At 36.2% G+C, this 12,850-nt stretch overlaps 1 protein-coding gene and 1 long non-coding RNA gene across 7 annotated transcripts in view; both read right to left on the bottom strand.

The window, feature by feature from the left end:
- Window positions 1-12,850, bottom strand: part of LOC125232967 (papilin-like) — a 179,117-nt gene that overhangs the window by 58,495 nt on the left and 107,772 nt on the right. The window lies entirely within an intron of this gene.
- Window positions 7,577-11,103, bottom strand: LOC125232968. Its single transcript, XR_007177807.1, has 5 exons — window positions 11,043-11,103; window positions 10,320-10,439; window positions 10,002-10,068; window positions 9,456-9,551; window positions 7,577-7,771 (listed from the first exon to the last, which is right to left on the bottom strand). It is a non-coding gene; the product is annotated as an uncharacterized LOC125232968 (long non-coding RNA).

Below are 12,850 nucleotides of genomic sequence, written 5' to 3'. Positions count from 1 at the left end.
ATGTCAAATGAATTTATTTTATATCCTAATTATTCAATTAACGATTATGTACAGTAATTTTAATTGTTGATTGGCATTTAATGAATTTTACCCTTTTAACCTTTTATTCATTACTATGAAATAATTAAGCTGAACTATGTGAGAATAAAATATAAAATGTTCATGTCACATATTTTGTATGTTGAAGCGGACAAACAGATTCTTGTTATTAGTAGATAGTTTAGCGCGCGGAGCGACTGCACACAGCTGATAACGTCGCGGCGTGACCGGTTCCCGGCCAGCCGCCCTGCGCCCGCGCATGTTCCCCCGCGCGCCGCGCTCACCAGTCTATCTGCCTCTCTGACGCACAGCGCACGCCACCGCGCTGCTCGGTCGCATTCCTATCGCATTCCTTTGTGCACTCGCTCGCGCTTTATAGTTTTAAGTGCTTTTGCTTTGCCTATCTTGCATTTCCCCTTCTGTAAATTTAAACTGTTCGCTTACGCATGTGTGTGCTCAAGAATAAAGCTTCAAAACGTATCCTGCTTGTTTGCTTTCTACGCCTGGAGCTATACCTACTGCAAGTAAGTGGAACCCGTGGGAGATATCACTACGCATCCCACACATGTAAAGCATGTAAAGTGGGGGCTGATATTTTTTTTCATTCCAACCCCAACGTGTGATATATTGTTGGATAGGTATTTAAAAATGGATAAGGGTTTACTAAGATAGTTTTTTGATAATATTAATATTTTCGGAAATAATCGCTCCTAAAGGAAAAAAAAGTGCGCCCCCCCCTCTAACTTTTGAACCATATGTTTAAAAAATATGAAAAAAATCACAAAAGTAGAACATTATAAAGACTTTCTTGGAAAATTGTTTTGAACTTGATAGGTTCAGTAGTTTTTGAGAAAAATACGGAAAACTACGGAACCATACACTGAGCTAGGCCCGACACGCTCTTGGCCGGTTTTTTTAATAAAAAGGTTTGAAACTATCTTGTGTGGTAATGTCTAATGAAGAAGCTTATGAGCCGGTGCTGGACGCAAATAATATCAAATCAAGTTCAGATTCTCAAAGTTCGAAGCGTCCGTTGAAATCGTTTAAATAAACCCCAAGTTGCTACATCGTGGAGAGCTCTCGAGCTTGATTGCGCTGTTTGGTCGGACCTGGATAAACATGTCACTAGGACTTCGGTTCAAATGCTTCCTGCTGATGATGTTTAGTTTAGACTTACTTTGTTACTGCTTGACAATCTCTACTATACAACTCGAGTTTTAGTGAAATATACCTACATATGTACCTAATTGCAATTTCCTCTGAAAAAGTATCTCATGTTTAAGTATGTATCTATTGTTATGAGACTAAACATAGTTTAGTAAAGAAGACATAGGTACTTAAATATTTAGATTTTATCATCACACTCCCGCAAATGTGCATTTGCACGCAGGTGGAGCGGGAGTAATTGAAAAGTCGTTCTCCCGGGAGTTTTGGAATTTCTAGTACCGCGCCGTCCGCGCCATCGCGCCTTATCTATTGACTTGACTTACTCTCGTGTGCAATACTTAACATCCGCCACGCTGCACAATTTACTATAGAAGAGCATTATTATGCAATCATTATCCTCCTTGCGTTAACTCGGCATTTTGCCACGCCTCATGGGAGCCTGGGGTCCGCTTTGATAACTAATCCCAAGATTTGGCGTAGGCACTAGTTTTACAAAAGCGACTGCCATCTGACCTTCCAACCCGAAGGGTAACTAGACCTCATTGGAATTAGTCCGGTTTCCTCACGATGTTTTCCTTCACCGAAAAGCGACTGGCAAATATCAAATTTAATGACATTTCGCACATAAGTGAAAAACTCATTGGTGCGAGCCGGGGTTCGAACCCGCGACCTCCAGAACGAAAGTCGCACGCACTTACCGCTGGGCTACCTGCGCTTCTTATGCAATATGGTAGGTAAATGTAGACTCATTGTCATTGCCCGTTTGTACACATTGTCATCTCAAATACGTGACGTGATACGTTAAAGGTATGAAAGAACAAGAGTTGTAGACTCCCATATAACCATAATCGGTCGCCGTTCCTACGCAAATCCTCCTATTTTGTGTACACACAGGTCTTCGGGTCTCAATGCTTAGTCGCAGTACGGTCGACGTTTAGTCGCGGCGACCCAAATGGGGACGATTGGTAACAGGCACAAATGGTCACAGAAGTGACAGAAGTGTGCACTACGCGTGCACACATTGTTACCGTTTGGCGACTACTTTCCCAAAATCATTCGTTCATTTCATTCTTTTCAAATGGCGACTGTCAGAGACGTCAAAGTAAAAAAGAAATAAAATCATTTGACATTAAAATGTAATGGCGTAAGAATTTGTTAAAGATAAATATTGTTTGCATTTGTAATATAATGTGGGCTAATTACCATGGCCAATTAAATTGCTCGAGTGATTTCATAAAATTAGTCTAAATTTATCAACGCGCCATCAATTTACCTCAGTTTAACCAGTAATAATATTATTGACTACTCGGTGTTTGCGTGTTATGTATATTGATTGGTGAAGTTTTAGTGCTCCGGTGCATATACTATACTGAAATAATAAAAATAATGCCTAGAAAACCAATAAAGTTGTTAAAATATGGATTAAGACGGTAATATTCCATGTAAAGAACAGTCGCCAAACTGTCACCAAACGGTCGAAAAACGGTCGCAAAATGGTCGCAGCGTACACGCGTGACCGAAAGCAGTGAATATTTATTATATTTTCAAAATGGCTTCTTGTATTAATTTTTTCCAGGTATCCTCAAACTTTATAAACAATTAAATATGCCGTCGTACTCAGTTGCCCTCACTAAAGAAGATTAAAAAAAAATTGTAACGTGCGTACCGAGCTGCTGGGTTGTAAAGGATAGGGGATCATATTATTATGGTCTTCTATAGAGCAACTAGTATTTTGCGGCATTTCACAATTGACACTTGTTGAAGTAGTCTTCATTAATATTACTATCAACATTCATTTCAGCGATCTGTACTTCTTTTGTCAAGATTTTTGTATAGATAAGTGTCTACAAATTTGTAATGTTAAAGAAACATAAATAAAACGTAGTAGAGTAAATAATGTGTTTCTTTTGTAACCCAAACGAGTGCGGAAAAGAGGAAAATCGATACGAGTAGCGATAAATTAATACACGAACGAAGGGAGTGTTTTAAATCGACACGAGTTGTGAATGTCCTTTTCGCACGTGTATCGTACGACGATTTTCACTACCTAAATCTAAGCTAAGAGTTTCGACCAGACAAGAAATGAATCATTGCTTGATTTGCTCGCACTACTGCGTTAAAAAAAGCAGCATCTGTACTGAAAAAAACTATCATTGCGCAACAGAAATTTTATCAATATCACAGTAAATACTCTATTTAAATCGACACGATCGATTTATTTTTAAATCGACACGAGTTGTGAATGTCCTTTTCGCACGTGTATCGTACGACGATTTTCACTACCTAAATCTAAGCTAAGAGTTTCGACCAGACAAGAAATGAATCATTGCTTGATTTGCTCGCACTACTGCGTTAAAAAAAGCAGCATCTGTACTGAAAAAAACTATCATTGCGCAACAGAAATTTTATCAATATCACAGTAAATACTCTATTTCATTTGATTCCTACTTTTATTGTGTAAAGCAACACTACACTTCATTTTTATCAATAAGAATTAAAAATTATATATTTAATACATTAAGTAACTATAAAGTGCTTATTTATTTGTATTATCATTCTGCACTTTTCTTAACTTTCCCACATTTCTATAAAATGTCGAAGAGTGCTTAAATGGTCGTCGTCGTTTATTATTATTTAATTCGCTCATATTTAAATGATTCAAAGCAACCAGTCCACAACTTCACAAGACAGTTTGAGAAACCTTCGTATTTCAGATTGTCATTGGGGATACTGTGGTTTAGGAGCAGTTCGGTAATCAGACCTACACATGTGTGTACAAATTCTGTCAATGTCACTGTCAGAAACCGTTCTGACAGTGACAATGACAGCCACAAATTCGTCCACATGTTGTTACCGTTATGTGTGCAAACGTCGACTAATAAAGTGTCGTTAAAAGTCATTCTGACAGTGACATTTGTAACAGAACAAGCGTCTATGACTAGGAAATGGACTTGTTTTTACATATAAAACTTACGGCAAATCAACTTTTCCTTGACCAACTTTTTGGTGCATATTTCCTTCGGGATTTCATTGAGTATTTTAACAAATAATATCTGTGATGCTTAATCACATGTTTAGTTACGTCATCACTCATAAAATTCACTATTATTCGATGCCCAACTTATTGGAAAAAGCTTATTTACAAACTATATTCACATGGATGGATTGTTGACATTGACAATCTGATCTGACAAACGAATGGCGTTCCGATATTGCGTCTTGGTTCCAATTACAAGTCAGAAAGGTAATAATCACTAATATTGATTATTATGCTTTCTGAATATATCATTCAATGTAACAATTAGGAGCAAATGTGATCTTTCATTGCGAAGTTACTTACTAAATTGATTTAAACAATCTTTCACAAAATAATATTTACGTAAAAATATTTATCGATTTACGGAATGTTCCACTACTGGATGAGATAGGAATCAATATCAATAGCTCTGTCTCACTCTAAAACACGTGCAATCATGCAGATGTTACTATTGAGAAGTAAAACGTACGTGCTGAGCTGTCTTGGACATTAATGCCTAAGGCGTACGACTTAGTAAACAAAACAGTTACGACTTTTTTCTTATAAGTGTAATTTAGCGGCTATCCATTGTAATTTGCCGCCAGTCGCCTTTTTGTAGCTCTTTTGTCGCCAGTCGCTCTTTTGTAGCCGTTTTGTAGCCGTTTTGTAGCCCTTTTGTAGCCTTTTTGTAGCCCTTTTGTAGCCTCTTTGTAGCTCTTTTGTAGCCCTTTTGTAGCCGTTTTGTAGCCCTTTTGTAGCCTCTTTGTAGCTCTTTTGTAGCCCTTTTGTAGCCGTTTTGTAGCCGTTTTGTAGCCCTTTTGTAGCCCTTTTGTAGCCGTTTTGTAGCCGTTTTGTAGCCGTTTTGTAGCCGTTTTGTAGCCCTTTTGTAGCCTTTTTGTCGCTCATTTTGAATCTATAAAAGGGTCGGAGCGAGCCGACGCGCGTCATTCTTAAAATATCTACAAGACTAACAGTGTCTCTGGCTTTCGTGTGTTATACTGGTGAATGAAGTTGTTCTGCTATTGTTTCTTTGTTTGTTTTTACTTGGAAATTATTCTAAGTGATTGTAAACTTTGAAATTGTGTCTCTGTTTGATTGTGCGGGGACAATATCGTCGTACAGTTGAACTTAGACCTGTGGTAGAATTGCTTTACCGTCAGTTGTGGGTTTATTTTAGTGTTCTATTTATAGTGTAGTGTTACATTTAAATTAATGTGTATAGTGAAGTTTTCTGTGCTTTGTTTCGTGAGTGCCGTCAAGCAATACAAAGACTGGGTCGATGTATGGCTGGTGCTTGGAGATAAGTCTGTGTTTGGTTTTGTAGGGAGAAATTCTTGCAAAACTAAGCTTAGATTATAGCACGTAAAGGAAACTTCATTCGTTTGTTTAGTTGGTCAGTAAAATTGAATTTAGTAATTTTCTATGGGGTTATTTTGTGAAAGTTGTAAGCCAGATCATTGTTTGTGACAGACTGTTGTCCGGCTAAGCGCTTTATACCTTGCGGCTGTTAAACATAAGGCGTTTAGGGGTCTTTTTGTTCCAAGTGGAGGGCTTGGGCGCTTTTCTATACTTACAAAAGCGTATTTTCTCACCGGTCTCAAAGAGTCCAACTGTTAGATGGAAGTGAGGACTTTCACGATTGACGAAAGACATTAGGAGTAATCCTTGCTCACAGAAGTCGGCAGTATTTGAGGCTGGGGTCATATATATATTTATATTTATTTACTCGGTGTTCTAGTCCATGCTGGCGTTGGTCGCTGGGGATTTCGGTTGTGATCGATCCACATCTAAGTAAAGTTGATCGCAGCTGGGTCTCCCATGTGGCTGGTACTGGTGTGTCCTAGAATACTGGATATATACACGGATAGGGCGATCTACTCTCTGCTACCCTAGCCCGCGGGCAAGAGCAGAGGGGGGGATAAGAACACAAGCCTATAGGTTGCCTATCTCAGCTTCGCTGGCTGAACTGTACAGCTTATGGTAGGGATACACTTGTGCATATTTTGAACACAAGATCTATGGTAAGTGACGGTCTGTGTTTCAGATATGCTAGAATAGGGAAAACGATAGGAATAGGGTAGAGTCACACACTATTTCTATAAAAGTAGAGTTCTTTTATGATTGGTCTTGGAATATAATTGGTCAACGTGTATTGTGGAGAAATAATTTAACTACTACTATTTATATGGTTTAAATGGACTTTAAATGTGGTGTTTACTATCTTAAAATAAGTGGTAGAACTGGTAATTTATAAAATCTCTTATTACTTAATTTATCTGAGTGAAATTAATAATTGTGGTAGCAATTTCTGATCTTTCGGTGTGGCTGCGGGACACTTAGTGTTGCTAACTGGTTTTAAAGGTAAATTCTATCAAGATGGTTAGGGAAACAAACTATTCTTTGGAATAAAAAGCATAGGTTTGTTATAGGGCCCAGTGGCATGCGAGCGCCGTCCACTGATGGAAAGTCAAAAGCTTAGAAAAGTTAGTAGACTTAGTTCTTATAAAAGTTAGCAACTGCTCGGTGTTTCGATAAAACATTAGAAAGATCGAGAAGTTATGGTCTATTAGCAGTAATGGGGAAAAGGGGGGTTTAGCTAGGGAAAAGAAACAAAATAAAAAAAGGGGGTTAGTTCGTAGATAGATAGCCCTTCAGGCTTACTTGCTTAGGATGCCTGATAAAGTGGTTTGATCAGGTTAGGGGATTCAGACGGCAACGCAAGGCAGTCCTGCAACTCGAATCCACTAATAAGGCGTAGCCGATGATTACCAAAATATTTTTTAATATTTATTTCATGTATGTTTCACTCACTAACTTCTATTCTAAAATTTTCTTCATCACGTCATTAATTTTCTCACATGTAACTTTCTAGGCCTAAATCTGATAAAATACTCTTCTATAACACTATATTATTATGCTACAATAACCCTTATTCTTCTTCAAAATATAAATAAATAAAATTTTAAAAATTAGTCAAAAATACAGCTGATACTCATTAAAGGATCTGGGTTATTGCGGATCACATCGAAGGGTTCTACTTATTCACGCTAGACGATCACAAGGCCAAATTTACGGGGTATATTTAAAGGGGGGTTAGCTATACTGTTGATTAGTCGAGTAAGTAAGTAAATAAGTAAGGTGAGCGGGAGGTTTAGTTACATTTGGTGCCGAGCAACCAGAATTTTAATAACCGTATTTTATAGCCTTGCCAGGTTACATTTGGTTCCGTGCCCAAGGGATCTAAGATGTGCTCTGTAGAACACATCTTGGATACCAAGGTTTATAAATAAATAATAGGAATTAGCCTTGCCAGGCTACATTTGTTGCAGTGAAAACGAGTGGGTGTGCTGTATTTCTGACTTATTTCATCTCTAAATAAAACTCATATACCTAATATTTTTATTCAATCGCTATTTCATAAAAACAAAAATAATTTTATTGTTAATAAACACGTCTGTAGTATTTTCTTCCATTGTTTATTATTGCCGCATTCCGAGCGATGTCATGCATCAGTACAGAACCAATGATATCTTCGTTTTCCTTTGGTACCTGAAAAATAAAAAAATAAAATTAAAATAGCGTAGTGAACCTAGACAAAATCTATTTCTAGGAAATTAGCTCATAATCGTAGTGGTTGAACTAAACATCGTCCCGATTAGGCCATTTGGTTTGCGTTGCTACGTAGCAATTGTTGGCGTTGGTGCAACTTAACGTTCCCTTGCGCCTATGTGTAGTACTATTATTTATTCTGTGCCTTAATGTATGTTTTTCTAGCTGTGGGATAGGCAGGGCTAGTACTGGAAATACTAGGTACTTATATAGAAAAATACTCATGTATCTAAAATAATAGGAAGCGCGGAACTGTAGCACTTTAGAAGAGTTTGCCACCTAGTGACCGGAATTGGAAACATAAGTGTGTACACTATGTACAATAGCAATAGAATTTCATGTTAAAACAAATAGTTCTCTATATGCCTAGTACATTTTCATAGCAGGCTCTGCCATCTTCCGAGCTATTTTGAAAGCTCACATCACGTTTGCACTTCACACCGGAGATCTGAGAGCTTCGATGCTGTCTTATATATATAGTCCATGAACACTAATATGTATATTCTTAGTAGGCGCCTGTTATACAGTACTTCATCCATAGGCAGTGTAACTACTAGTTAGAACATTAAGTAGGTCGCTATCATAGTCTAGATGTAAGATGATTTTCCTAAAATAATCCAGGATACCTAAGCCCTAGATTTAAGACCTAGTAATACAAGAAGATAGGCTCTAGTCTAATTGCTATGGGGGCGCGATTATTCGTTGTCGCGCTGAAATACAAAATTATATGGGGCGTTCCGCCATTTTTCTATGAATACTGAATAGCTACACGCATGTTATACTATGACAGTACCTCCTTCGATGGATGGTTTGTTTGCATTTTAGTTGTCACGCTATAATCTACGTATTGTCTCACAGGATTTCATACATCATACAATAAAATGACAAAGTCGTTATACTGAATATTTTCACTATGAGAACAGATGTCTGTCTGTTAGGATATAGGTATTAATCTATTAGGACTAATTTAAGTTCACTAGCTTATAAGTCATCATACTATATCAGTGGTTAACAAGCATATGTCCTGCTTGACGGTAAGCGGTCACCGTAGTCTATGTCTGTCAGTAATTTCAGAATAAATTAAATGCATTGTACGAATTTCAACTTTCTATACGTATATATTTTTACTGTAGTAATACAAATAAGTATGTATGTATAAACAAGATTTTCAATAAGTCCATATGACATGACTTCGTTATCTCACATGATAAGCTGTAGGCTAGTCTAAAATAGTAAGTATAAAACCATACAATTATTATGTTCGGTAGATTGTGTACACAGCTTTTATACGGAACCTTACACTGTCGCAATATTTCATGGATCAGGCATATGCCAACATACATATTTTATTAGTTATGTTAAATAGCTACACAATCGTCACCAGATTTCCTACGAAATTACCAGCATCAGGGAGGTCGTACCTCGCCATACCTTAACTCCACCACTGCATGATCATTGTCACAATTGCTCAAATAATTTCATGAAAATTGATTGAAGCTTGTAATATTCCTGTTAAGTACGCATACTCGTAGATACTAAGCACTATTATCATTATAAAACTATATTTTACTGAGGTTCAGAAAAAGTATGTAGTATGTGGTACGCAGTAGGTATGTAAACTTACCTAACATGACCGGGTCCAGTCTGATTGTCGGATTACTTTGTTGTTCAGTAACGTTGAACATGAGCTGGTAGTGCAGATCAGCGAGTCCTTAGTACACTGAAAGGAAATAGTCAGACATTAGAAATATTCATATAGAAAGAGTAAGAAAAGGGGTTCGTTTTAGAGTGGGGTTCTGCCAAATAGGAACAATATTATTTCACTTATCTACTCACGGGGGCGCGTCGCTTAATTTTGGAACTAAGGCACGCCCGTGAGAAATATTGTGTCAGAAAAAACAACGCATACAACAAAATTTACAAAGAGAAAAAAGTTTGAGAATCCCTGCCTATCAGTTCATATCTACATGAGCTAGGACATAAATGAGTTAGTAATAAGTTTGCTTAGCCAATAAAATTAGGATAAATTAATTTAAGTTCAATTTTCACTTCATCGCTTATTGCCATCGCTATACTTCGCCTAAATTATCTAAATATAATATTAATGCCATGAGGTATTAACTTTTAAATTTAATAATTAGAACATGTTATTATAATAAAACATAAATACCTTTCATTTATATGAAGTCAGTAGATATAAGGAAGACGGTCCAATCGCGTGGCCTCTCGGGTAAAACCTGAAATTGTACATATTGAAAGATTAGTTAAAAAAGGGTGTATGTATGTTTAAGGAATCTTATTCATAAATACGTATCATTAAGATTGTTTATATTTATCTAGGCCATTCATGGTTAAGAAAAAAAAAAAAGAATGACCATATCTGTTTTTCTAAGTAACATAAAAATTCTTACCGAGTTCTTTAACCTACTAAGTAGGGTTAATTAAGTCAAAAAGTAGCTTTTTAGTGGCAATGAATTTTTGTACTTACTTGAGGATAATGCTAAAATGGAGTACAGTCCATAAAGGACACACCGAAAATTCCTTGGTTAACCTGCACGTTGCCGACAGCTAGTTGAGGTTCTTCGATGATGGTTATCCATTTCATATACTGAAAATTGATACATACACTGTTTAAACTCATTGTAGCACAAACAAAATATATGCTAAGTCTGGATTTTTAGTCTACATAATTTTATTTAAGTATACAAAAATACAAAATTAAAGTTCTGACAAGATTCAATGCCTATTTTAAAATGCCCTAACATTTATTTGAGGTCCTACAAATATTGCTTTCCATAATCCATAAGCTAGCGCCTCAGAAATATAATTGAGTAATTTCATTGTTTGGAACGGCATAATTTTTACAAATTCCAAGTATAGTTAGGAGACCTAGGTCAAGTAAATTAGTCAAAGACATAATTTTGATGCTCATTCTTTAAATGAGGTGTGTTCAGGTTCCACAATTAATAATATTTGTACATTCTGAGGCAAAAGTGTAGGAAAAATTCCAATCAGAAAGTCGAAGTTGAAATTGTTTGAAAATAACAAATCTATTTTGACAGGTAGGCCTATTTCACGTACATTTAGATCCTCTTAGGGAATGTGACGTCGGAAGGTAGCGTGGGAAATTTACTATCATTAACCTTATCTGCTGGGTTTCGAAAACGACGACTTGTTTGAAAACACATCAAATAATAGAACAAAAGCTTACCTTTCATGCAAAACTGCTTTTGAAGTAGGCAATTAGTTCACTTTATCAATTGAGGCATAGCCCGATAAGACATCCTTTGCATGGGCTGTTTGCTCATTAAATCATGAGTATGAGCACTAAATTCTTCTATTATCTTGATGAGAAACACAACAAAACACATGTCCATTGCATTCACGTTTTTTTTTCCAACAATAATGTCATGTCAATTTCGTAACCTCACTTTCGCTAACGGAAAATTACATTGCAATTGCAGTTCAGAGTTCAATTTGATAAAACAGGCTCACTTTGTCGACAAAATTATTTGAAAGCGGCGTGATTAGGGCAAATAATGTTTTGTTTGCATTTTCTTACTTAAAGGACAAATGACAAAATGGCGAATATGGACGGCACATGACCGGCGTCGGCGCAGAATTGCCTGTCGTTTGTTTAAGCCGAGTAAAATAAAGCGAATATTTAAATAATTCTAGTTGTAGATCACGTAATTAATAATGAGCTAAAGAAAACAAAAACGGATCTGCCATTTTTTTCGCGAACAAGCGGATTAGCGGTAAGCATGACATAGATTAGAGAAAATAATTTAACCACAGATAACATATATCTCCGCCAAAAGGTGTTCTATCGGTGACATTACACAAACTATCATTGTTTTTAAGTTGGTACGCTTGATCGGTCATACAATTTTGACAAAAGATATTCAGTAATTCAGTAATTTATTGTCCGGTGTTGTCATTTACAAAACTTTACTTCACTTTTCTCTACTTCATTATAGTAAAATTAATACAATAGATGTATTTAAATACAAAAGATTTTGTTAATATAATTTTCTATTGCTTAAATCACATCAAACTATTCAAGTAGTGTAGATTCTGAACGGTATTTTGTAAATAGGGCTAATCACATGTCCCCTTACAAGTGCGGTCCGACCGTCTGTTAGATCCTTAAAGAATGTCACAATATATTTTTAATTTGGTCACACTTTTGAAACACTTTAGTGTGTTTACAATGAAAAAACGCCCATGAGGAAAATTGTAAAAAAAAAAAAAAAAACGGCTAAGTATGACAATGACAGTTCTTTACGAAAATATCTGAGCGCGAAGTAACTAAAAATTTTTAGAAAACCGATTTCACTAAAATTATAGTGTTATGTAGCTTTAAATAATTAGTGTAATTGATAGCGTAGGAGCACGTGTGATTTTTAGTGACGTCTTATTATCACACGTAGAGAAATGAGAGTGTTAACTACGGTTTGAAACAAGAGCCTGTTAGTGAAAACAAAGTGGATTTTAATTTATTAAAAAAAAGGTGTTAGTGCGACAGTGCAAGATTTGAGTACATGGAAATATAGTTAACAACAGATTGGACGCGAAAAACATGAAGTGAACATTGAGATATTTCGTGGGACGTTCGAGTTGAAGTACCCGGCTTTTGATGTCAACTAACGGAGGAGTAAGAGTTTTTGAGCCTGGTCTCATACCTGCTCATAGGACCAACGTGTTACTGAAGATTTTCAATATGATTATGTTGTTATTGGTGCCATATTATGCCACACTACACAGAAGAATGGAACAGAAAATGCCGATCAAGAAAAATACATATATGTAAGTGTTCAAAACCCCAGTTAATTTACCCTATTCTTGTTTTATTGAGCAAACAAGACGGAGTTTTATAGTCTGCAGTAATTTTTGAGTTAGAAAAATTAAAGTCATCAGACATCATACTTGAGGAAAATGAAAAAAAAAATTAATAATTGTAGGTGAACGTAAATGAGACGTACATCTCATATGGTTAAAGTACCTAGATAGTCCTGC

Source organism: Leguminivora glycinivorella, chromosome 13 (genome assembly GCF_023078275.1).
Source record: "Leguminivora glycinivorella isolate SPB_JAAS2020 chromosome 13, LegGlyc_1.1, whole genome shotgun sequence".
NCBI classification, from domain to species: domain Eukaryota; kingdom Metazoa; phylum Arthropoda; class Insecta; order Lepidoptera; family Tortricidae; genus Leguminivora; species Leguminivora glycinivorella.
The sequence above is the reverse complement of the archived record's forward strand: the minus strand, read 5'-3'. Positions and strand labels throughout refer to the sequence as shown.